This window comes from Mustelus asterias, chromosome 18 (assembly GCF_964213995.1).
Source record: "Mustelus asterias chromosome 18, sMusAst1.hap1.1, whole genome shotgun sequence".
NCBI classification, from domain to species: domain Eukaryota; kingdom Metazoa; phylum Chordata; class Chondrichthyes; order Carcharhiniformes; family Triakidae; genus Mustelus; species Mustelus asterias.
This window is the reverse complement of record NC_135818.1, coordinates 60,489,699-60,517,295: the sequence shown is the minus strand read 5'-3', so window position 1 is coordinate 60,517,295 and position 27,597 is coordinate 60,489,699. Positions and strand designations below refer to the sequence as shown.

At 42.0% G+C, this 27,597-nt stretch overlaps 1 protein-coding gene across 1 annotated transcript in view; it reads right to left on the bottom strand.

Annotated features, from left to right (window-relative positions):
* Positions 1-24,141, bottom strand: part of ppp2r5ca (protein phosphatase 2, regulatory subunit B', gamma a) — a 285,519-nt gene extending 261,378 nt beyond the window's left edge. Inside the window, exon 1 of the mRNA XM_078234133.1 lies at positions 24,066-24,141. The gene's annotated coding sequence lies outside the window, so the exon portion shown is untranslated. The remainder of the gene's footprint in view (positions 1-24,065) is intronic.
* Between the last annotated feature and the right edge of the window lie 3,456 nt (positions 24,142-27,597).

Below are 27,597 nucleotides of genomic sequence, written 5' to 3'. Positions count from 1 at the left end.
AGCAATGCGCACATCCTGTAAATGAATTTAAAAAGTCCTACACTTAGATAGAACTGGATAATGACCCTTGGAGTTGGCAATACTGGGGGTGGGGGGAATTGTAGAATTTAACAGCATAGGTTTAACCTTTGGTCTGACATCACTGTGGAGTGGGAAGCATGTGAGGAGTAAACCTATGATGTGGCAGAACTAGATAATGTGGAGCTGATTCCCCGGTAAATTCCTAGTCATCAGTGAGATGAGTGGAGGGCAAAGTCTTACTCCACTGGACAGGAATCAAGTATCTCAGGGCTGACAGCATTAGTCCATAATTAACAGAAATCTTTGAAAACATTGTATTGGATATTTATGATTGATCAGTATCTCTCTGTCTACCTTTTAGTTTCTTTGTTTCTATAGGGGCTAAAGGAAGCAAGGGATATGGGGGAAGGCGGGATCAGGATATTGAATTCGATAATCAGCCATGATCAAAATGAATGGCGGAGCAGGCTCAAAGGGCCGAATGGAATACTCCTGCATCTAGTTTCTATGTTTCGACCTCCTTTCTATATCTATCATTGTCTCTCATATCTATTTCCATCACCTTCTGTGTCTCACAGATGTTAGTAATTAGAATACTTTCATTTCTAACTTAAAGCACAAGTGGCAATCAGGTGACAGATACAAGTTTAATTTTGCTTCAAAAAGCAAGCCACGTAAAAAAAAATCAAATTAGGATGAAGAATGTATTTGCCATGTGTGTTTCTCTCTGAATCTGTCCCTCAAGCTTTAAATCTGTCTCACAGATGTCCATAATTAGAATGCTTACATTTTCTAACTATTAGTAAACACTAGATTCAGATGATATATCAAAGTTTTGTTTGCTTTCAACATTCATTTTTTAAGAAACCCAACTCAAATTAGAATAAGGAATTAAATTATCTATATTCTTCTCCCATCTTGCTGAGGTATGTATTTTTTTCTAATTAATTTCCAACAAAAGTTGAAAAATAAGTGCCATCAGTATAGTCATTTTTTATTTCTCACACACACACATTCTCACATTTTAAAATAAATTTGACTTTAATAAACCTAGTGAAAATTGTCCTACAGCTTTTTTCTTCAAATAATTTTGAAGAATAACCAAATTGTTTTTGTGAGGGAGTGAGAGAGAAGCACTCTACCATTTGGCTAGCCAAATGTTCCTGATATGGCCTGGGAAATTGTGCATACTACACATCACCAGATTGCATTATCTATCTTCACCTGACAGTAGAAATCATAGAAACCCTACAGTACAGTGTTAGCACTCTTGGCAAAAATATCAATGCCAAGCCAAGGTTTTTTGGATATGCTGATATTAAATTATGGTAATAAAAGACAATTTGATGAATGAGTGTAATATTACTGTAAAATAATTTATTTACTTTATAAAAAGTGTTCAAAGTTTTATTCTGAATGCTAGCAATTTTAGGTTTTGACAAAAAGCCCTATTCCTATACCTATTCCTTCAAAAAAAATTGATTCATCAACAAGCCATGGCAGCAAGATATTTATATATTGTGTCCCCATGATAAAAATAGTAACATATTTTGGTGGAACTTTCCCCATTATGAATGTTTATATGGGTCACATTCATAAATAATATCTGACATGATCCAAAGGAAATACAATTGAATCATTTCCATTAGCAGGTAACATAATACACAATTTAAAACTACCAGTTTACTCATTGAATTGGAATATATGAACAAGGGGGGGGGGATGCTAATCAGTTTGCATGGACTTCCACACTTCACGAATTACATCTTTAATTTACTTTAAGGTTTAATTATAAACATGTTGTACTGGATTTTACCAGTCCTCTACAGACAGGTTGAGGCAAGAGGCCTCATAAATTGGTCAAACGCTTTAGGAGGGGAACAGGAATCTCAGCTGCATTGTCACCACTACCAGAGGTGGGTGGCCAGTTAAATTGATTAATTGGACAATTATCGGCCATTTTCCACCTCCATTGGCATTTTACCAGCATCAGGAGTGCTGCCACTGCGTGGGGAGACTGTCAGGTAAATTGTAGCAGCCTCAATGAGTTCCTGGGTGGGGTGGGGGCGGGTATGATGGGGAAGGAGGGAGCTGGGGCTGGGATGGTAGGTCCTCTTCTATGGCCTCTCCATAGCCCTTGGAGAAGCAACCCAGTGGTAATGGCTGCCCCTGCAGCTATTGTTCCACTGCTGGAAGATGAACTCCTCTGATGGCCACAGCACATTAATTAAAAAAACTTAGCTTGCCTTTGGGCATGCCCCAACATGGAGGTGCCCTCTCCTTCCTGCAGCCTATTGCATGCAACAACTATCGCTATTGGTGGCATTACCAAAGCTTCCAGGCTGTTGCACTCTGATTGGGCCAGCAATCTCTGGGGGGCAGGTCAGCATCTTCAATAAGATGGCAGTCCTAGCAGCAGCCTCATAATGAACTAGTGCCAGGAAAATGCCACTGAAGATCCCACCCCATCTACGCAGACTTGAATCCTGCTTTTTATCCTGGTGGTGTGAAAACCTGACCTTCGAAAAAATTCCAGCCAAGGTGTAAGGCAAATTTATGCTAGCAATAATGTACTGCAGTTATTTTACAGATTGTGGAATTATAATTAGGTGATTGAACTTTCCCTCTTGGTTAGAAGATCGTAGGGTCAAGTCTCATTCCAGAGACTTGGGCACAAAAGTACAGGTTGACACTCCAGTGCCAGATTGAGAGCGCGCTGCACTGCTGGAGGTATTATCTTTCAGACAAAATGTAACCAAAGCCCTATCTGGCCTCTCAGATGGATGTAAAAGATCTCATGGCACTATTTCAAAGAAGAGAGGAGTTATCCCAGTATCCTATTCAATATTTATCCCTCATTCAACACCACACAAACAGATTATCTGGTCTTTATAAGATTGCTGTTTTAGGGAGCTTGATGTGCTCAAATTGGTTGCTGTGTTTCCTGCATTGGAACAGTGAATATGATTCAAGAAAGTACTTAATTGGGTTTGGAGCACATTGGGACATCCTAAGATGATATATAAATGCAAGTTTTTCTTTTATACATTCAGTTGACTTTTATGCTAGCTGTACAGATTAAAATATTAACCAACCTTTATATATACATTTTTGGACTGTTTCCAAAAAATAAATATGGAGAGACAAATTGTATCACACAATGATACTTTACTGAATGATTCCACCACCAAAGCATAGTTCCTAATGTTGCAATTTTTAGAATGCAAGTTATTCAAAGACTGGTATATTCGTTACACAATGAACACATTGCATGCTGAATCACCGCTTCCAACAAGCCCCCCCACCTGCTGTCAAGTTAACCAAATAACATTTTCTTGTTTTGATATTCTGTTGGTTGACAGACTGCCCAGAGCTGGATTGCTGGCACAGAGCAGAGTTCATCTGGGGACAAGCAGTGCTCCAACGCACGTTGAATGCTGATGAATGTGGTATTTATTACACAGAATGAACGTGGAATTGGTTTTAATCACTGCATTCCTGACAGCACATCGACGAAAACAATTTTAATTATAACATGCAGCGAACTCTACACACACAATCAAACATTTTATATAGAACAATATCACAAATACCCTGAGTTTGCCGCAGTACTGTTCTGAAATGAATCTGTTCAACTGGCTGATAATCAACAACACATTTTTAAAATCTTTCAAAGAACCGTGCGTGATAGGTTAAAAATGACCTGATTATTAACCTGTACTATATTCAAATAAATTGTTCAAAATACTTTGTAAAACACACGAGTGTGCATTATTTTGGATCAACCATTTTCAAGAAAAGTATAACCAATACATCATTTTCATTGTGTCTGAGTTCTCTTTCAGGAGTCATCAAACAGCAATTGAAACTAAAGTTATCTTGAATTAAAGCGAGTTAAACTTTCTTACCAGGCTGCACTTTCAAGCAATGTCTTGAAAATTCCGGCAGGAGATCGGCAAAGTTGACTTATATTTCTACACTTTAAACACTAACCTTAAAGTTTTACTCTAAAAGAAATCTGGGAGTCCCAGGTGCCATTTTTCCAGTGAATTCTGGTCTTGTTTATTTTTAAAAATAAATTGTTGAATCGACATTTGTTTCAGAAATGCAAATTGCCAATAAACCCGGCAAGGCTCAGTGTGCTTGCAAGAGAAGAAATGCAAAAGCTTCCAAAAATACAGGAAGTACGTGTCTATATCTTGCTTTATTTTCAAAGCATAGAGAGCCACACATGGTCAGGAAACTTGATTTGTCTTACTTTAAGATATAATTTTAATCGTAAGGGTTACAGTATTGTGCAACTTTTATTTCCAGTTTGAAATCTTATTTTACATTTAGCTTTAGGATTGACTAACATGATGCCTAAGGCAGATATAAATCGACAAGAAAGCTGGTGGTCTGGAGAGAAGTGACTCCGCCCTTTATCCCAAACCACAGACATAGGTTGATTGGGGTACATGTGGAATTACAATAGCGGGATGTTTTCATGTTCCACCGTTTCCAGTTTTTACGTGACGGAAAATCGTGACTAACCCCACTACGTGTCATTTACGGGTGAATTATGCCAACGAATACATTTTTCAACATCGTGAATTGCGCATTCTTCACGGATCTATCTTGGGTAGATTCACATTTACTTTTGTTACGGTAAAATGTGTTTCTTAAAGAAGCTTTTAAATGAATAATAAAGGAGACATTAGCAACAATCATAACTCTTGTAAACAAAGGAATAATTTCGGGTGGTTCTATCATAAGCCGGGCTGTTGGATGTTATTTTTGTACTGTAGCTTCACCAGACTGCTTACAAACAATACAGTAGCGGGTATGCAGTATGGTGATGCCGGATTACTCCGGTGGATGGATCCAGCCTTTTGTTTCCTGGTAGCATTTCCACCTGAGTCAGAAAGGACGGAGTACCATTCCAGACAAGTGTTGTGACTAGAGGGTCTGAAGTCTGTCTGGGCTGACACCCAGCATACTTACCCCTGGTGTGGGTGCCCTCCAATCTATTGTATGAGTTATGCTAGTCGAAGCTCCAAACCTCCCGCTCTAAAGGTTTGTGCAAAGTGCTATGGAAGGAACCTATTAGATTGTAAATCAGTTTACGAATCCTTCAACTGCGTCATTCTATTCTTCAAGGGAATATTAGGAAGAAATGAAAACAACATCACCAATGAACTTCCACAACTTAAAAGAAACATAACAAGTCAGAGCACTAGCGTTACAGGTGAAGTTAAAGGAATCCGTGTGCAATATGAGATGCAGTGTGAAAATCATCTCTTGAATGGTAGAAGTCCAACAGTACAACCCATGATATAAAACAGACTGTTTTCACAGCCATTCAGTTTAACGAGTCTCATTATCCAAATCAAGTAAGAATTCCAACGCACATGAAAACAAAATGTAACAACCATTCCCAAAAAAATGGTAAAGCAACATTTGGAAGAGTTCTGCTTCCACAATGGCCTGGACATTTGATCTCTTAGTGATGTTACGTTTAACATGCAGTACAGTTAAATTGAACTCGGCAGTTGTGCTCCAACCTTATCAAAATACAGAAGTCCAGTCTCACGTTTTTACTTTGCCTTGTTTCAAATCTCACTCCGATTTCAGATCGTAATTAAATTCTGTATTATTATTAATGAAGTAATAACTTGAGGATTGCTGAAAAAAGGCACCTTGTCGAAGTTGCAGGACAATCACAGGAATACTGACGTCAGGGGAAACTACAACTTCATATTGTATTATTGATGAGAATGATTGTTCATCTGGAAAATGCAGCCAGAGCTAAGTCATGACCACCAGGGATACCTCAGCTCAGGAAAAAAAGGGGGGGGGGGGGGGAGGGGGTGGGTGGTGAAAGGGACACTGGAAGAGTAATAGTAATAGGTGATTCCATAATTAGGAGAATAGATAGGCATATCTGTGGCCATTGACGCGAATCCAGGATGGTGTGTTGCCTCTTTGGTGCCAAGGTCAAGGATGTAACTGAGCAGCTGCAGAGTATCTTGAAAGGGAAGGGTGAACAGCCAGCAGTTTGTGGTTCACATTGGTATGAACAACATGGACAGAAAGAGGGATGGGCTCCTGCAATCAGAATTTAGGAAGTTAGGTAGGGATTTAACAAGATCTCAAAAGTAGTAATCTCTTGTCATGTCCATAAGACATGAAAGAGATCATAAACTGTTTAAATCAAACCTTACTTTCGACTTATTTAAAACAAACGTTGCCAGACCAAAAAAACCTAGCTTCTACAGGTAACATGATTTGTAGTTGTAGCCAACTTACAAATCATGTTCACTGTAGAAACTTCCAGCAGTAATTACAGGACAAAGCTTAATCCTCATCTTTGTGGAATCTCACACCTATCATTGTGAAGACAATCAATGAAAAAAGGGAGCAGCAGATGGCCTGTCTCTCCAGCCTGGACTTGTAACAAAGAGAACACCATTCAAAATTCTTATGACCTGTGGAGGCATAAATAGTCACCATCTATCTCCTAAAGCGAACAATGGAATTTGACCAGAGATATAGAACTGATTAACCTGAAAGTGACTCATCAATGGATAACACCACATGACCTAAACTCCTTTGGCCTTTGGAACATTTTAATGTTACATCCCGGAGTCTCAGGTTAGTTTGCTGTTAACATCCAGCCTGTCAACACCAAAGCAGGACTCCAGGTTGACAACAAAGCCTGCTTCAAGTCTAAACCTCCTCAAAGCCTGGTTTTCTGCAGGATTCGTGCCATTCCCTGTAAAGTAGACCAATGGCAGAATTCTACTACCCTGCCTGCCATGGAATCAGAGTGAGCAATGAAAATGTCCATTGATCTGGAGCGGGATTTTCCGGTCGCTGGTTGAGCGAGGCCGTAAAATCCTGCCCCAAGTCTCTGTATACCAACCTCATCTTCGGCAACTCCAGCTTTCAGCTACCTGAACTTCAACTCCTACACAAAGAAACTCTCACTGGACTCTGACATTCTGGTTTGTAAGATTCACATGAATTAATATCCCTATCTTTGTTTTTTGGTTCTAAATTACTTCTAGCTGTAAAAACTTTTTCTTTCCTATTCCCGTCTTGTGCGCTTGTCTGTGTATATAGTTATGATGACCATCCTCCAGATTTGAATGTATAAATAAACAACACTTCCAATTTGACCCTAATGAGAGTTTGCTATGAGTCACTTTAAAATTGGCTTCACAAACAGAGGGTTTGGGAAAAACATCATAGTCTATTTCAAAAATGGAAACACCTCTGCTTACAGACAGATGGCAAGAAAAATAAAAGGACTTCAGTTTTCAATTCTGTAACACTAAATTACACCTAGTACTCCCAGAAAGTGATTATAGAAATAGGAAGATAGAATAGTTGAATGCATGGCTAGAAAGATGCTACAGGATGTAGGATTTTAAATTCCTGGCATATTAGGACTAACTCTGGGGGAGATATGACCTATACAAATTTAGGTTACACCTAAATAGAGCCGGGACTGAGTTCCTTGCAGGTTGTTTTGCTAGTGCCTTTGAAAAAGGTGCAAGCTAACCATGTAGGTTTGTGGGGACCAGATGATATCAGAGAGAAAAACCAAAATGCACAGAACACCAAGAGAGACCGATAGCACTAGAATAAAGAATAGGCAGTTAATAAATGGGAGTAATGGAGAAAGTAATAAAGTTTAAATCAAGGTGACTAAATATGTCTGTAAATGCATAGGATGTGTTAAATAAGATTGGTGAGTTATAGACAGAGGTTGTCAATGGTGTGGCTATAACAGAGTCCTGGCTCAACGAAGGGCAAGATTAGGTTTTAAATATTCCTGGATACAAGGAAAGATAGGAAAAGAAAAAAAAGGGGAAGGATGACATTATTGATAAAGGAGAACATGGAGGAAGAGGATGTCCAGAAGGGTCAAGGACCGAATCTACTTGGCTAGAGCTAAGGAACAAAAAAGGTGCAATTGCATTGCTCAATGTGTCTATAGGCCACTAGTAGGAAGAATATTGAGGAACAAATTTGCAAGGAAATTACAGAGATGTGCAAAACTTATAGTGTAATTTTATTGGGTGACTTTAATTATCTGAATATAGACTAGGCTAGTGGTAGTGAGAGGGGCGAGAGTTCAAGAAAATTTTCTACAGCAGTATATTTCTAGTCCAATGAGAAAGGAGGCACTGCTAGCCTAATTTGATAAGTATTTGATAGAGTGCCATACAACAGACAAGTTAGCAAAATTACAGCTCATGAAATAACAGGAAGAGTATGCAAAATTAGCTGGGTGACACAAAACAAAGAGTAGTAGTTAGTGGATCTTTTTTGGGCTGGAGGAAGATTTGCAGTGGAGTTCCCCAAGAATCCCCCTAGATTTTCCTGGCATATATTAATGATCTAGACTTTGATATATATGACACAATTTCAAATTTGGTAGATAATATGAAACTTGGAAGCATTGTGAACTGTGAGGAGGATAGCGTAGAACCTCAAAAGGACATAGACAAGTTGGTGGAATCTGGGTGGCAGATAAATGTGTAGAAATGCAAAATGATTCATCTTGGTAGGAAGAACATGGAGAGACATATAAAGTAGAGGGTACAATCCTAAAGAGGTGCAGGACAAAGGCACCCGAGTCTGTTTGTGCACGAGTCATTGAAGGTGGCAAAACAGGTTGAGAGAGTAGTTAATAAAACATACTGTAAATTAGGCTATATTAATAGGGCATAGAGTTTGTTTTTGCTTATGGGATATAGGTATCACTGGCTGAGCCAGCATTTATTATACCATCGCTAATTGCCCTTGAGAAGGTGGCGATATGCTGCCTTCTTGAACTGCTGGGAGAGAGTTCCAGGATTTTGACCCTAGAAGGAGCAAGGAGGTTATGTTGAAATTATGTAAGACACTAGTTTGGCCTCTGCTGGAGTACTGCATCTAGTTCTGGGCGCTGCACTTTAGGAAGGATGTGAAAGTGTTAGAGTGGTTCAGAAAATATTTACAAGAATGGTCCAGGAATGAAGGGCTTCAGTTATGAAGGTAGATTGGAGAATTTGGGACTGTTTTCCTTGCAGAACAGAAGGAGATTTGATAGAGGTATTCAAGCTCATGAGTGGTGTGGACAGAGTAGATAGGGAAAAACTGTTAGACTTGTGAAAGGATTGAGAATAAATGGGCACATATTTAAAATAATTGGCAAAATAAGAACATAAGAACTAGGAGCAGAAGTAGGCCATCTGGCCCCTCGAGCCTGTTCCACCATTCAATAAGATCATGGCTGATCTTTTTTGTGGACTCAGCTCCATTTACCCACCCACTCACCATAACCCTTAATTTCCCTACTGTTCAAAAATCTATCTTTGCCTTAAAAACCTCAACTGCTTCACTGGGCAGGGAATTCCACAGATTCACAACCCTTTGGGTGAAGAAGTTCTTCCTCAACTCAGTCCTAAATCTACTCCCTCTTATTTTGAGGCTATGCCCCCTGGTTCTAGTTTCACCTGCCAGTGGAAACAACTTCCATGCTTCTATCTAATCCATTCCCTTTGTAATCTTACTTGTTTCTATAAGATCCCCCCTCATTCTTCTAAATTCCAATGAGCATTGTCCCAGTCTACTCAGTCTCATGTCATAAACCAACCCTCTCAACTCTGGAATCAAACTAGTGAATCTCCTCTGCACCACCTCCAGTGTCAGCATATCCTTTCTCAAGTAAGGAGACCAAAACTGTACAGTTCTCCAGGTGTAGCCTCACCAGCACCTTATACAGCTGCCCTATAACCTCCCTGTTTTTAAACTCCATTCCTCTAGCAATGAAGAACAAAATTCCATTTGCCTTCTTAATTATTTGCTGCACCTGTAAACCAACATTTTGCAATTCATGCACATGGACACCCAGATCCCTCTGCACAGCAGCATGCAGGAATTGGATGATCTCCTATGGGATTGCTTAGAGTCAGTAGACTGGTCAGTATTTAAAAACACAGCAACCAGCCTAAACGAGTACGCCACTACAGTAGCTGACTTCATTAGTAAGTTAGGAGAAGACTGTGTGCCAAAAAAGGAAATTTGCGTGTTTCCCAACCAGAAACCATGGATGAACAGGCCTGCTGAATCCATGTCTGAGGCGCTCTAGTCAGGTGACCTTAACCTATTCAAGAAAGCCTGATATGATCCATGGAGATCCATCAAAGATGCCAAAAGACAGTACCAGATCAAGCTAGAATCCCAGGCTAGCCACACGGACTCCCGCTGACTATGGCAAGGTCTGCAAGACATAACAGGCTACAAGATGAAGGCAGGTAAAACCAGCTCCAGTGCACCCCTCCCTGATGAGTTCAATGTATTCTATGCCCGTTTTGAGCAAGAGGTCAACGACAACACGCCCTCCATCCCGGAAGCCTTGGACAAACCTGTATCCGAGGTCACCATTGCCACGTCAGAGCAGCTTCCTCAAAAGTCAACCCCGGAAAGCAACTGGCCCAGATGGGGTAAGCACAGTAAGAAGTCTCACATCACCAGGTTAAAGTCCAACAGGTTTATTTGGTAGCACAAGCATTCGGAGCGCTGCTCCTTCATCAGGTGAGCCCGGAGTTGTGTTCACAAACAGGGCATATATAAACACAAACTCAATTACAAGATATTGTTTGGAATGCAAGTCTTTACAGGTAATCAAGTCTTAAAGGTACAGACAATGTGAGTGGAGAGAGGGTTAAGCAAAAGTTAAAGTATTGTCTCCAGCCAGGACAGTTAGTGAGATTTTGCAAGCCCAGGCAAGTCATGGGGGTTACAGATAGTGTGACATGAATCCAAGATCCCGGTTGAGGTCATCCTCATGTAAGGACCAGTCCAACGTCAGCATCTCCACACCAGATGGAGTACCCAGACAAGCACTCAGATCCTGCATGGACCAGCTGGCAAGGGTATTCACAGACATCTTCAACCTCTCTTCACACCAATCTGAGGTCCCCACCTGCTTCAAGAAGATGACCATCATCCCGGTACCAAAGAAAAGCCAGGCAACATGCCTTTTTGACTATCGTCCGGTGGCTCTGACATCCATCATTATGAAGTGCTCCGAAATGTTAGTCATGGCACAAATCAATTCCTGTCTACCAGACTGCCTGGATCCACTATAGTTCGCCTATCACCACAACATGTCACAGCAGATGCCATCTCCCTGGCCCTACACTCAACCCTGGAACACCTAGATAACAAAGACACCCATGTCATACTCCTATTCATAGACTACAGCTCAGCCTTTAACACCATTATTCCTATAAGACTCGTCTCCAAACTTCGTGGCCTGGGTTTGGCTCCTCCCACTACAACTGGATCGTGGAAATCATAGAAATCATAGAATCATAGACTTCCTAACCCACAGACCGCAGTCAGTAAAGATAGGCAACAACATCTCCTCCATGATCACCCTCAACACCAGTGCTCCACAAGGCTGTGTCCTCAATCCCTTACTATACTCCACATACACCTTTGATTGTATGGCCAAATTCCCTTCCAACTCAATTTTCAAGTTTGCTGATGACATTACCGTTGTGGGTCGGATCTCAAATAATGACCAGACACTGTACAGGAAAGAGATAGAGAATCTGGTGAACTGGTGCGGCGACAATAATCTCTCTCTCAATGTCGATAAAATGAAAGAGATAGTCATCAACTTCAGGAAGCATAGTGGAGGACATGCCCCTGTCAAATCAATGGGTACAAAGTAGAAATGGTCGAGAGCTTCAAGTTTTTAGGTGTCCAGATCACCAACAATCTGTCCTGGTCCCTCCATGCGAATGCCACAGTTAAGAAAGCCTACCAAAGAACATTACAGCACTGGAACAGGCCCTTCGGCCCTCCAAGCCTGTACCGACCATGCTGCCCGACTTAACTAAAATCCCCTACTCTTCCAGGGGACCATATCTCTCTATTCCCATCCTATTCATGTATTTGTCAAGACGCTCCTAAAAGCCACTACCATATCCGCTTCCACTACCATGGCAGCGAATTCCAGGCACCCACCACCCTCTGTGTAAAAAATCTGCCTCTGTGTAAAAAAACAATACCTCTATTTTCTCAGGAAGCTAAGGAAATTTGGCATGTCCACAACAACGCTCACCAACTTGTACAGATGCACCATAGAAAGTATTCTTTCTGGTTGTATCACAGATTGGTATGGCTCTTGCCCTGTCCAAGACTGCAAGAAACTACAAAGAATCAATAATGAAGCCCAGTCCATCACTCAAACCAGCCTCCCATCCATTGACACTATCTACACTGCCTTGGAAAAGCAGCCAGCATAATCAAGGACCACATGCACCCTGGACATAGTCTCTTCCACCTTCTTCTGTCGGGAAAAAGATAAAAAAGTCTGTGATCATGTACCAACCAACTCAAAAACTTCTTCCCCTGCTGCCAACAGACTTTAGAATGGACCTACCTCGTATTAAGTTGATCTTTCTCTACACCCTAGCTATAACTGTAACAATACATTCTGCACTCTCCTGTCCTTCCCTATGTACCGTATGATTTGTATAGCACGCAAGAAACAATACTTTTCGCTGTATTCTAATACATGTGACAATAATAAATCAAATTTTTTGCCATTTAAATAATAGTCCATTTTGCTGTTATGCCTACTAAAATGGCTGACCTCTCGTTTACCAACATTGTACACCATCTGCTTGCCCACAGACTTAAACTATCTATATCCCTTCGCAAACTTTCAATGTCCTCTGCAAACTTTGCTCTACCACTCATCTTAGTGTCATCTGCAAACTTGCACACACTACACTCGGTCCCCAACTCAAATCATCTGTCTAAATTGTAAACAATTGTGTCCCAACACTGATCCCTGAGGCACACCACTAGTCACCATTGCCAACCAGGAAAACACCCATTTTCCCCCAATTTTTGCTTTCTGTTAGTTAACCAAGCTCTATCCAAGCGAATACATTACCTGTAACACTGTGCATCTTTATCTTATGCAGATCACTCTGCCTTCCGAACAGTCCTATTGTTTCTCTAACTTTCTGAAATGCTTGATGAGGGATGAATTTCTACCCACTCTATATGGGTGAATGTCATTAGCAGAACCAAGATGAGTTGCTGCTTTCTTGGCTTAGTTGGGACCCAATTCATCTCAGGAGGACAGCATGCAGAGTGAGTGGAGGTGCACTGGCCTTCAGAAGGCAAAATAGCCCTCACTGGTGGATACCAGTGGATCCCTGAAGAAAGCTAACATTTTCTTTTTTAAAATCTCAGGGTGTTTGGCCAGGGCTCGTCAGCCAACTCTGCCTCGCCCTTACTTAGTGGAGCCAGGCAGGTGCCAGAAATGCAACCTATGCAAATTATGTGCCCTGTAATTTAACCTTGCATATACTGGAGGGGGAATTAATGTTTAAGCGCACAAACGGGTGCAATCCTAGCATAGCATCTAGAAGTATGCCCTAGGGATTTTCGAATCCACCTTCTGAGAGTTTGAGTTAAATATAACTTTTAATACTTCCTTCATTTTATGAGTTAAAATACCTGTGGCCTTTCCAGAATAAATTAGCTTTTGCTTCAAAGGTATGAATATATTACAGTAGGACCAATAACTTTTAAAAATAAATGCTAATTCCAAGTTAATAACCAAAAAGACCACATAACAATTTCACGCTTTGAAGATTAAAATTTTTACAGAGAAAAGAAAATGAACAAGCATTATTAATGTAACATTATGAGCGGGATTTTACGGCCTAGCTTGGACGAGACTGGAAATTCCCACCCGAGGTCAACAGAGATTTCCGTTGTGGGACCCTCGTCCGCACTGATTCCATGGCGGGTGAGGTGGTAGAATTCTGGCCTATATCTCAGAAGTATTGAATTTTAAATTCCAAAGAGAACTATTCCCATTCCACTTTTAATTTCAACAAAGAACTTTCCTTTTAATATTTCTTGATGTTATTCAATTCTCCTGAAACTGAATCAAGGAGTGCCACAGTCCCCAGGAATTTAATCCGATTCTCCTTATTTTCCCAGTTATCTTCTGAGATGAAAGGGTTTACTGGGGATTCTTCCACAGGCATCCAGCTAGGTGAGTCCTCCAGCACTACTTCAACAGCTCATGAATTTGGATTTCTCCAGCTTAAGCATGGGCCTCATTCACATCCTTCTGCAATGACTCTAAATCAGAATCACTCTCGGTGGCCCCATGCTCCTTGTCCACGCTACTGGCAGATTCTCATCCTTCTCCAAGCTGCTCTGGACACAGACTAACACCAAGACTGTCAGAGATGTGGTAAATTAAAAAAAAAGGTTGCCGAACCCCACAGCCTATCTCCATGGTAACATGACACACATGGCCGGTTTCCAGATAGAAATGCAAATTAATTACCGGAATTTTCAAGCTCTCCTTTTTCCTGAAGAGTATATGTGGATTTTAATCCCTTCGTTTCATTACCAGGTGCCTTCAAATCTTTTCCAAGATTCCTAAAGACATCCCACCTCCTCAAAAAGGTATTCAGGGAGATCATCATAATTCTAGCTGTCAGTACTTCCCATCACCATTCCAGAAACTCAATAGGACTTCCCTTTTGATTTACTACTCCAGGCCTATCTGATAAGTGATCTAGAATGCGTTTTCTTTCATCTATCCCACATTTAAGATCACAGTCCCCCGAACCAGAATAATACCTTAAAAACCAAAAGTTAAAATTGTAAAACATTTGTAACAGTACAATTCAAACTTCTTAAAAATGCCAAACATCAATAGTTTTCTAGGATTGGGCGGTACATTCCGAGTTCTGTTAGGAAACAAATCTTAGTGTCTTCAGTGTTCATAAATTTCTAGATATACAATGACCAAATACGCACTTTCCTATTCTACTATTATTTTCTCTGCAATAAAAAATGCTTATATTGGGTACACCTACATCTTAAATTGTAATAAATCCATTCCACTCTGAACAAATCCAATTGCTTATAGCCCTTATGCTTGGTTTTAGGGTTTTGTTTAACCATGGTAAAATAATCCAATTTTTGAAATGTGAAACTGGATTTTACATTCCCCTGCTGACATGTTTGAAGGTGGGTTGGATCTTGCAAAGTGCAGCGTATGGCCTGCCTGCCATCTATCTGCCTTCCCCCAATATGTCTCCAATTTTATGGGGGACAGTGGAGGCATTGAGCAGCCTGTCTGCACTTTGGCCTGTTGAGGTCCTTAAGGGGCCAATTAATGGTCACTTAAGTGCCTCTTCCTGCCTTCTTGTAGGTATTTTACCCAGAGCAGGGGGCGGTCCACACTTTATGGGAAGCCCAGCATCTTCAGCTGGCTGGGCTGGTGCTGGGCAAGAGGGCGAGGAACCTCCTTTGGGGGTCCCCTTTGTGCATTAGAGGCACCCCCTCTTCCTTTAACTCTCACCCCCAGCTTCTCAATCCTAGTCCCCCTAGCCCCCTCACTGGGGTCTGCCAGCCTTATCTCAGTGATACCGTGGATTTACCTTGGAGTTCAGGGTCCATAACTTCCACTTCTTTAAGGACTGCCTGTAATTTCAGTAGTGGCCACTACTTAAACCTGGCGCTGCTGGGATTACAGAGCTGTCAGCCAATGGGATTGGCTAGCAGCTCTCTTCCCAGATGAGTGCAGAAAGTTCACCCTGAGCCAATTAACACCTCACTAAGTGTTAAATGGCTGCAAGGCTTATTCATGGACAGTCTCCTGACCAACATTTCAGCAGCATATGGTATATGATGTGGAGAGCACTGCCTGATAGTGGAGGCAGGGTCAATTGTGAATTTCAAAAGGGAATTGGATAATTGTTTGATGAGAAAAATATGCTACCTTGTGAGCAAAAGGTGGTAATGTGGGACTAATTACAATGCACTTGCAGAGATGTAGCATGAACATGAGGGCCAAATTGTCTTCCTCTGGGCTGTAACCATTCTATACGATATGCAATATACAACAGACAATGTTAGAATAGAAACCTTTGTTTAGCCAGACAAAAGCAGCCAGCTTCAGCAGTCCTAACAGTCGAACCTTTGGTTAAGCCTTCTAATATTCACTGTTTAGTAATTCTGGTTGACATTTGTGTCTCCAATCTACATATGGCTGCTGTTCTGGGTGAGGCCATCACCATTGCTGTGGAAGCAAGTTTGCAAGAAAAACCACTACCATTGGAAATAGTTAGCAGGTGGGGTTGGAGCAAGTGATGACTTCTCTTGTGAAGCTGAGGTAATTGAAAACAAAGTTCAGTGGCAGCCTCCTCTCTGATGTGGTAGACTGAATTTTCCCCATGGAGATGGCATACAGGAGTCAAGACTGATGTCGGGTTGCAAACCTGCCACTGGTGGGAAACTGATTAAAATCAATATTTGAAGTCAATAAAGTCAAAAGTGAGTGGACTCTTAATTGGCCAGGAGACAGGTCCCCTGCCCAATTAAGGGCAGTGGGTGGGCTCTTGAAGCTGGAAGGCCAATGAGAGGCCTTCCAGCTTCCGAGAAATACCTGGCTGCAATGCAATTAAGTAACTTGGAGGCACATATCAACAAGAAGGTGCCCTCTCAACCACTTTTTACAATCTTGAATTACTGCCTCATCAGCTTACTCTCAATCATCTGTTAAATGATGGAATGGGTCTTCAACAGTTCTATTAAGTAGCACTTGCTTAGCAATAACATCCTCACAGATACTCAGTTTGTGTTCTGCCAGGGCCACTCAGCTCCTGAACTCATTACAGCCTTGGTTCAAACATAAAGAGCTGAAATCCAGAGGTGAGGTGAGAGTCACTTCCTTGGACATGAAGGTAGCATTTGACCAAAAATGGCACCAAGGAGCCCTAGCCAAACTGGAGTCAATGGAAATCGGGGGGAAATTCTCTGCTGGTTGGAGTCATACTTACCACAAAGGAAGATGGTTATGGTAATTGGAAGTTAATCATCTCAGTTCCAGGCCATCACTGCAGGTGTTTCTCGGGGTTATGTCCCAGAGCTAATCATCTTTAGCTGCTTCATCAATGATCTTCCTTCCATCATAAGTTCAGAAGTGGGGATATTTGCTGATGATTTCATAATGTTGAGGACCATTTGTGACTCCTCAGATATTGAAGCAGTCTGTGTCCAAATGTAGGAAAACTTGGACAACATCCAGGCTCACAATGACAAGTGGTAAGTAACATTCGTGCCACATAAGTAGTAAGTAATGGCTATTTCCAACAAGAGACCCTGTGACATTCAATGACATTACCATTACTAAATCCCCCACTATCAACACTCCAGGGATTTACCATTGACCAGAAATTGAACTGGACTAACCATATAAATACTGTGGCTACTAGAGCTGGTCAGATGCTGTGAATCTTGCAATAAGTAACTTGCTTCCTGACTCCCTAAAGCTTGTCCACCATCTACAAGGCACAAGTCAGGAGTGTGATAGAATTGTCTCCACTTGCCTGGATCAGCGCAGCTCCAACAGCACTCAAGAAGCTCGTCACCATTCAGGACAAAGCAGCCCTCTTGATTGGCACCCCATCTATATAGACATTCACTCCCTCCACCACCAATACACAGTGCCAGCAGTATATATCATCTACAAGGTACACTGTAGGAACTTACCAAGGCTCCTTCAGCAGCATCTTTCTAAATCCACAACCATCAACGTTTAAAAGGACATGGGCAGCAGACACATGGGAGCACCATTACCAGGAAATTCCCTTCCAAGCTATTCACCATCTTGACTTGGAAATAGATCACCATTTCTGTCACTGGATTAAAATCCTGGAACTCTCTCCCTAATAGTACTGTGGGCACTACATGGACTACAGCAAAGGAAGCTCACTATCACCACCTCAAGGGCAATTAGGGATGGACAATTAATGCTGGCCTAGCCCGCGATGTCCATATCCCGTAAATGAATTTTTAAAAATGTATAAAAATAGCCATACCACATTTGGGGGTTTGCTGGGTGGCACTTGGTTGGACCTACTCCTTAGCAGACAGGTCTGCCTTTAGCACTGACCCCCCAAGTGCCTTCCTGAGCAATGAACCAATACCTAACAAAATGGTCGATGTAGGGAATAGAGTTGGGAACTTATAGCTGGCATTATTGTTTTCAGACCCCGCCTGTCTCTGTTCCCAATGTCGGAAGAGACCAAAAATTCAGCCCAGGTGTTTTGCATCTATAAATATGGCTACTGATGTAGTGATTGTTGCGGACATACCTCAGGTGTACTTGCACCAAATTTCCTAACTTCTTCATTTGTTATCATGGAACATAATATGAACCCCCAAAGGAATTCATATCCTTAACACTTAGATTTGTACAGGGATCTGTGTAGCATCAAGCAACTACATTGTACAAATTTGGTAAAGTCACAAAATAAACATGTTAAAGCAATGATCTTAACAGTTGAAGAAAGAATTACAACTGAATAGCTATCTTGAAGAATCTAAATTCAGCAGATCAGACCAGTGGTTATGTATATCATCTATTTTACCCATGGTTCACCAGCAAAATGGGAATTGTATATGACATAATCAATACTATTACATTTTGTGTTTTGAAATTTAATGGTACTACATGTGCTACCTGGCTTGATATAGTCATGTGACCTCTGCCACAAGGGAAGCTCTGCATGCTGCCATCTTACAAACAGTTCAATAAAGACATTATGAGAAAGTACAACTGTCTTTGAACTCAAAACATGGGCCGGAATTTTACCGTCCCACCCGTCATGGGAATCGGAGCGGGCGAGGGGTGAACCATGGAAAGGTCCGTTGACCTCAGGCGGGATTTTCCAGTTTCGAGGCGACAGAGGCTGGAAAATCCCTCCCAGAGTGTCAGGAGTGGAGATTTAAAATAACATTTTGAAACTCTGAAAATGCTGCAGAGAAGCCATAGCTCAGTAAAGCACACTGAAATGTTCAAATCTGTTAAAAGCTGCTGAAAGGAAAAGTGAACACAAACCAAAGGCTGCAAGTAAAATGCTAAATGAATCAACATGGCTGCCATGAAGTTCCCCATCCTAGCTCCTGTCAAAATGAAAAGCAATATGTGGTAGAACCTGCAGTTTTTCCTCTTGCAATGGCAGAACTATGAGCTGGCAACAGAGTTAATTTACAAGCTGAAAATACACTTCTAACATTGCTGGGGAGGGACTGCTACAAAGAAGCCAAATCATTTCGTACACAAATGTTTGGCTAGATAGAAGCAAAACAAGCCTATACAGTTGGCCACTGGAGCGAAATCAGCAGAAGGGTCTGATGAAGCACTATATATGACATTGTTGGTTCCATCAAACCTATACATGATAAATGGTTTCTCACTGTTACACGATGACCGCAGGAGAACAAATGAACAGGAAACGTCAGATAGGCACTAGTGTGTCATGCAACATCATGACATTCACAGACCTGTGCAAAGTGACTCAACATGGCAATGTGGTGGCACAGTGGTTAATATTGCTGCCTCACAGTGCCAGAGACTTGGGTTCGATTCCTGGCTTGGGTCACTGTCTGTGTGGAGTTTGCACGTTCTCCCCGTGTCTGCGTGGATTTCCTCTGGGTGCTCTGATTTCCTCCCACAGTCCGAAAGACGTGCTGGTTAGGTGAATTGACCATGCTAAATTCTTCTTCAGTGTACCCGAACAAGCGCCGGAATGTGGCAGCTAGGGGATTTTTACAGTAACTTCATTGCAGTGCTAATGTAAGCCTACTTGTGACACTAATAAATAAACATAATTTTTTTTCAAGTTTAAAGATGGTAGTGTTTTCACACCGAGAAGACAGACTAATATGAGCCCAAAGCAATGGCAAAATGGAAGATCTAGAGTTCCAGATTATAGATGGGATAGAACAGCCACACATTTCAGGTGAAACAAGCCTAAATCTTGGACTGGTAATCCTGAATGTGCCAACAGAGATTTACAAATTTCACAGCAAACAAAACCATTGACTGCAGAACGAATCCTACAGGAGTATAAGGATGTTTTTTCAGGGTTGGGATGACGACCAGGAAAATATAATCTAGAAGTGGATGAGAAGAGTTCCAGCTGCCACCAAGTCAATCCTAAAAAACAACATAGAAGAATTGGAAAAGAAGGGAGTGATCAAGAAAGTAACAACTCTTACAGACTGGATTAAAAGCATGGTAGCAGTGAAACAACCTGGAAATCTGTGAGTAGGACCTAAATAAAGGGTTGAAGGGATCGCACTACTCCATGCCAACCATCAAAGGAATTTTGCTGCGACCTGCCAAGGAAAAGATCTTTACTACTGTAGATGTGAAGGGTGGTTACCGGCAAGTGAAGCTGAATGAAAGCAACAGCTTTTTAACTACATTGTGCACATTGTTCGGGAGATACACGTGGTTGCGCTTGCGGTTAGGTATTTCCATGCCTCCAGAAGAGTATCAACAGAGACAGAATGAGATTGTCGGTGATCTCCCCAGAGTGGAAGTCATAGTGGATAATCTACTACTTGATGTATGTGGAGACACAATGGAAGAAGCCATAGCAAACCATGATCAAAATTTAATACAACTGCTTAGAGAGAGTCACGTGCATTCAGCCTTGGATCTTCAGGTAAGCGTTCTCCAAGGCGGCCTTCACAACACACGACAGCGCAGAGTCGCTGAGCAGAAACTGATAGCCAAGTTCCGCACACATGAGGACGGCCTAAACCGGGATGTTGGATTTATGTCACATTATCAGTAACCCCCACAGCTTGCCTCCTGGACTTGCAGAATTTCACTAGCTGTTCTGTCTGGAGACAATACACATCTCTTTAACCTGTGTTTAATGTTCCCTCCACCCACATTGTCTGTACATTTAAGACCTGGCTGGCTGTAGGATTCGCATTCTAATCAGTATTCTGCAACTTGATTCTGTCTGTTTGCACTGTTTGAGAGCAGATTTCCACTCCATCTGACGAAGGAGCAGTGCTCCGAAAGCTTATGATATTTGCTACCAAATAAACCTGTTGGACTTTAACCTGGTGTTGTGAGCCTTCTTAGAGAGAGTTCGCCAGGTGACCCTGAAGCTAAACAAGAACGAATTGCAATTGAAGATGCCTTAAGTCAAGTACATAGGTCACATACTCACAGTAAAATGTCTTTGCCCAGATCCGGACAAGGTGAGAGTTGCAGGAGCTATGCAGCGACCAACAGATGTGAAAGCAGTGCAAGAATTTGTTGGACTTGTGAATTACTTAGCAAACTTCTTGCCTCATTTGTTGAAGCAAGCTTACTGCCAACGGTGTGTAGTATTGAGGAACAGAACAAGAAGCAGCTATTACTAAAATCAAACAACGAGTGACAACAACACCAAGGCTGAAGTATTCTTCTTTGGAAGTCTGTCAGGATCGAAGATGTCTTGCTTCCACTCTGGGGAGGTGGGTTCTGCAGTGGCTGAATAGTGCAATCCTGGAGCCGCAGACTCTGCCACAGGTTTGGCAGATGGTGTTTGATGAAGCGGGTAGGTGGGACGCTCAGGATTCTATGCTCTCTTTCCGCTGTTAACGCTTGGCCTCCGCATACTCTACCCGGTGACGCTCAAGATGATTGGCGCCTTCCTGGATGCTTCTTCTCCAGTTTGTGCATTCTACGGCAAACGATTCCCACGTGTCAATGGGGATGTTGCAGTTATTTAGGGAGGCTTCCAGGTTGTCCTTGTAGCGTTTCCTCTGCCCTCCTAATGGTCACTTGCCATTGCGGAACTTGGAGTAGAGCACTTGTTTCGGGAGTCTTGTGTCAGACATGTCGACAATGTGGCCCGCCCATCGCAGCTGATTGAGCATGACCAGTGCCTCAATTCTGGGGATATTGGCCTGGGAGAAGATGCTCACCTTGTTACACCTATCCTTCTAGTGGATTTGCAGGATTTTGTGGAGGCAATGTTAGTGATATCTCACTGCAGATTTGAGCTGTCTGCTGTACATTGTCCATGTTTCGGATGCATATAGCATGAACTTGGTGCTGGATTTGAGGTTCGGTCTTCAAACACACTGTTCCTCGAGCATCCGAAGACTGCACTGGTGCATTGAAGTCAATGTCCAGTTTCATTGTCTATGTCTGCCTGTGCCGAGAGGAGGTTCCTGATGTATGCGAGATGATCCACATTGTCCAGGGGCTCATCGTGGATCTTGATGGTCAGGGCAGTTTTGTGTGGCAGCAGTGGGTTCTTAGAGAACCTTGGTTTTCTGGATGTTAGGTCTGAGGCCCATTCTCTGATAGGCCTTGGTTAATGCGTTGTAGCTTGGCCTCTGAATGTGCTCACACATAGGCATCATCTGCATACTGTAGCTCGATGACAGAAGTTAGAGTGGTCTTGGTTCTGGCCTGGAGGCATTGGAAGTTGAACAGTTTCCTGCTTGTCCGGTCGGTTAGCTCCACTTCAGTAGGGAGCTTCAAATCCAGAAAAAGCGCAGCATCAACCTATGTACATGGCCTTCTTTGATCTCACAAAGACCTTCAACTTTGTCAACAGTGAGGGAATGTGGAACATCCTCCTCAAATTTGGCTGCCTACTGAAATTCGTCACCATTCACTGCCTGCTGCACGATGGCATGCAAGCTGTGATCTTTACCAACAGAACTGCCACAGACCTAATATGAGTGCAAACTGTGGTCAAGCATGGCTGTGTCATCGTACCAATGATGAAGTCTCCTTGCAGTGTGACGCCAGCGAGACAGGTCTTGGGCAATCCTAATGTAGCAATGATGACCACTTGCAGTTGCATCCAGGGCACAAACGGAATGATGCTACAATCAGATCGATAAAGAGTACCTGCCTATTGTTTTTGCTTGTGAGCATTTTCATCAACTTGCTTGCGAGAGACAAGGTGACAGTGGAGTCCAAACACAAGCCATTTCTAAGTTTTGTTTTGTAAACCATTACTATCTGTTCCAAAAGCATCTGCAAAGAATGTTAGTTCAGTTACATAGATATCATTTGGATATGAGATGCAAGCAAGGGAAACAGATGTATATCGCAGACATGCTGTCAAGAGTAGTACTCCCCATGAAGAAAGTTGAGGATGCTACAACAGAATGTGAAATCTTCTAGATTCATTGTGCAGCAGCAGCTCAACGTATTCTGGAAGTCACTAATCTGGAATCTGACAGACAAGCTCATTGCTCAAATCACGTGAACCACCCAACCAGATTGCAACTTTCCAAGTGCTACAAGAAATAGTGATGAAAAGATGGCCTGAAAGCATTAATGACACGTCTGTGGTCACAAGAGTGTACGAATATATCGAGATGAATTGACAGTCCAAGATGGCATTTTGTACAAAGGAACCTAAGGAGATGAGAGGATACTGATGCTCATCCATACAAGCCAACAAGGAATTAAAGTGAACCTGAGAAAGGCAAGAGAAGTACTATACCGGCCAAACATGAGCAATTAAATTAAAAACCGCATAGCAATTAAATTAAAAACCGCATAGACCAAGTGGTGTTTGTAAAGAGTACCAAGCTAAACAAGCTAGAGAGTCATTGATAACATTCCAGATAGATCACTAAAGCAGGAACTGATTATCATATCACTATCAACTACTATTCCGACTATTGGGAGTTAGACTCGCTGACTTCAATGATGACAGGAGAAATAGTAGAATGCAGAATTCACATTTCAGTTGTTACATCATTCCAGGCATTGTGATGAGTGATAGTGGCCTTCAGATCATGAGTGAAGTATTCACCATTTTACAAAGGATTGGGAAATTCAAAACTAAACAGCATCTCTGCATTATCCTTAGTCAAAAGGAAAAGTTGAGGCAGCGGTGAAAATCACCAAAGGAATCGACAAAACAAGTAAATGTAGCATAGATATATATAAGGCAATCATTGATTGAAGAAACACACTGATCAAAGGTAGAAAGTAGTCCAGTCTGAATACTCATGTCATGCTACACCCAAAATACTCTTCCAATACCAAGAAAGCTACTGAAACCAATAGTAACAGGAGTGAGTGTAAAAAATCAAGGTGAAATGGCAGAAAGCCAAATTTAATGTTGACAAGACTGCCAAACCATTGCCAAAGTGAGCATTGGAGAATCAGTCAGGGTACAAACCTTCAATACTCTCAACAGGAATCAGCGCATGTGGAAACTTGGGACATGTGTAGAGAAATTGTCACTTCAATTGTATGCCTTGGAAATGAATGAGTAAAAATATACCAGTGCAACCTTAGACATATACGAATGACTAGCAAAGCCCTTCCTTCACAGCAGTCAGCCAATCAGGAAAATGGGATGTCACCAGCATTACAGAGTACAGACTGACCATCACTGCCAGAGGTCCAATTGTCCCCAACAGCAGAAATGGAAAAACAACAGGTATCACAGCAAACAAGTACCATGGCAATGACATTCCCCGGACAGGAAAGTCACTGTGACATCAACCAATGACGATATTCCTTGTACCATTAAGAGTACTAAATAATTTAATTTCTATGTATATAATGCAAGTGCAGAGACTGACTAGTAGAACAAACAGTTGTTAATGCATGAGAACAATGGATGTATAGTGGGAAACTTGTGTAACTCATGGTTACACATGGAGGTGCATGCAAATTTTTATTCTCTTCAACAGGTAAGGAGGGTGTTTGGATCTTTTGTTCATTATGAAAATGGCAAGTGTGGGTTTGAAATGAAACAGATCCATATGTCCTATCTGGATCTTTTGTTTGTTATGCAAAGGGGGATGTTTGGGTTTTGTTTTGAAATGCAACAGTACCATGTGTGCTATCTGGCTTGCTGTAGTCATGTGACCAAACTTTCGTTCAATAAAGTCCTATAAGAAAGCATGGCTGCCTTTGAACTCAAAATAATTACAATGGGGCTGCAGTTGAGCCAATAACACACTGACTCTTTAGCTCTTTCCTGTTTTTGTGAAATATTGTGCGCTGAGGATTGGGCATGTGCACCTGTGTGCTCAGTGCTGGTGATCTCTGACCTTGCTACTGCAGCATTGCAATTTTGGAGCACTTGGTCAGGACTTAGCTTTTGAGGTGTTCCCCCAACTCCACCCCAAAATTGAGAGCCATGGGGAAGCCCAATATGATTTAAGTGCATTCAGTACATGGGAGGCAAGTGTTGGGCCTCCCATGTGATCAAGACACCTGAGGGGATGGAAGTCCCACATCCCAAGAACTGCTGGCTAATCATATGTTCGCAGCTCTCCATTGCCGGTAGTGCCATTGGGAGCAATGGTTGCTGCTGGTAATGTTCTGAGGCCCAGTCAGAGGATCACCACTGGATCCCTTGACACAGGTTGGTGGGTGGAATAGGGGTTGAAGAGGGGGTTTCTGGAGCGGGGAGGGGGTAGTGGGGAGAAGCCAGGGGTCAAGGGCAGGTTATTTGATTGGACATAGAGTGCTTGTCAACAAGGAATATCCCCCACCCTTCCAATAGATGTTACTGGATGGCCTTAGGGAGGCATGCGAGAGCCCTGTGAGTTTTGTTAAATCCCAAACCATTACTGAATTCTGAGTTGTTCAGGAATAATTGGTGTCAAATGGCTCATTAATGAGCCTAATTGACGTCCTACCTCCAGTGGGCCTGTTTCCTAAATTGGGCCCTTCCTGTCCCGTTTAACTGACATCGGGAATTGGACACTGGGACTCCTGTCCACTTTTGCCCCCTGCCCTCATGCTCCTTCTGTTGGGTTCACTTAAATTCTGCCGCTGTGTTAAAAAACACACTTCTAACAGGATAGCCGTTGTTGATTTTCCTTTTATTGTAACGTCACGTTTTTGTACAGTAGAATTTTATTGTTGACATATTACCAGTGATTTTGCTGGGCCTGAACATCTGCACTGAATTAATTGTAATCACGTGTGTTCTGCAAAGCTGTTGACTAAAGTCTTTATTCCTGGCTGCAGATTTAATTGGACTTCTATATAGCCCAGTGTGGCTGAACATCAGCAGAGGCTATTGGGACTGCCAAACTCATTAATATGACAGGAGATATTAAGAATTATGTTTTTGCTCTGCCGTCCTGCAGCTGCTGTAGCAATAGGATAGTTTTGTAAAAATACATACCTCTAGTGCTGTGGGATGCTGCAGTTATCGACACTGACAGTTCACTACTGCTTTAGCTTAAGCTGAACTTATATGCTCTATTTTGCTCTGTTCCACATCACATTCTGGCAGCAAGATTTTGGAATTAATTTTAATTATTCTAATAGAAAATTTTGTCACCAAAAAGTTACATTAGATAAATTTGATTTGAATTACAGAAATTTCAAAACATTTTTTAAGGACTGGCATTCATTTCAGGCCAGTCTTTTGAGTCATGCAAACAGGGTACTTATGAGAGTACTGCAGCCTTACTTTGTTTCTGTTCCACTTCCAGCAGTTGGAATATAATGCCAGAGACTAGTCAGACAGTCAAAATGCCTATGTCTACTTACTATCTGGCAGCTTCATTGTGTTGTAAACTGACTGACTCAATATTGTAACTGCTTATTCAAACTGCACGCTGCTTCAATTTATTAAAGGAGGAGTCTCAGCACATTATATAGACTGTTTCAAAAAGGATTCGTGCCAGGTTTGACTTTAATTTTCTTTGATCAGTTCTGTTGACTTTCAAAGAGTGGGGAGGAGAAATTCAACTTGAGTGGGACTGAGGAATGGGTGAGAGCAGATCTGCTATCATACTCAATATCTGGTTTTCTTTTCCTGTCAAGTCACTAGAAATGGAAGGATTCACAACAGGAAGCTGATGCCTTACCATCTACTTTACAGTCCTGCCAATGTTGTATTCCAGCCTCTGGATTTTAATAGCTGGGAGAAAATTATTGTGAATTATTGAGACTTATGTGAATTCCTATACATCAGAACTGGAAAAGCAGTATAAGAATGAACTGCTTAAAGAATATGTTCAGAAAAAAAAATTAATAGAAATAGGAACAAAATTAAACAGATGCTGCTTATAACAGTTTAATATTAGAAGATTGTAGTAACTACTATTTAGTAGCAAATACTAAATAACTTCCTGTGATATTCTACCTCGTGAGCCAGAAGACGGTGTAGAAGCATGTGAAGTATGTAGGGAAAGACAATGGCTGCAATTTTCCAGCCACGTCGTGCCTGGCACAAAACACGTTGGAGCAGAGCGGGGCTGGAGAATCGCAGGTGAGTAGTTTAGCACATTCTGTGCCAGCTCAAAAATGCAGTAAGGGTAGGAACCAGATCAGCATATTTATATGCTTATTTAAATATGCTGAGTCTGTTTGAGGCTGGACCTTCCCTGTTCCCAGAATTTTATGATCCTTGACCACAGTGGAACCCCTGCGAAAATCACTACTGGTCTTCATCAACAGAAACCAGGCCCGATGGCCACATCAGGGGAGTTCTGAGGCCATTGAAGCCCCCAGTGTTCGGGACATGTCTGGGCTTTGGCCATTTGGCAGTGCCAGCCTGGCAGTGCCAACTGGCATTTGGCACTGTCAGGTGGGCACTGTTAGGGTGCAGGGGACCCTAGCAGTGTCAAGGGGGGGCTGTGGCATGAAAGGATGGAGCACGTGGCGACACTGTTGCTCCAACATATACAAGAAGTGGAGTCTCTGGCAGTGGACTTACTCTGATGGGCAATCTTTGC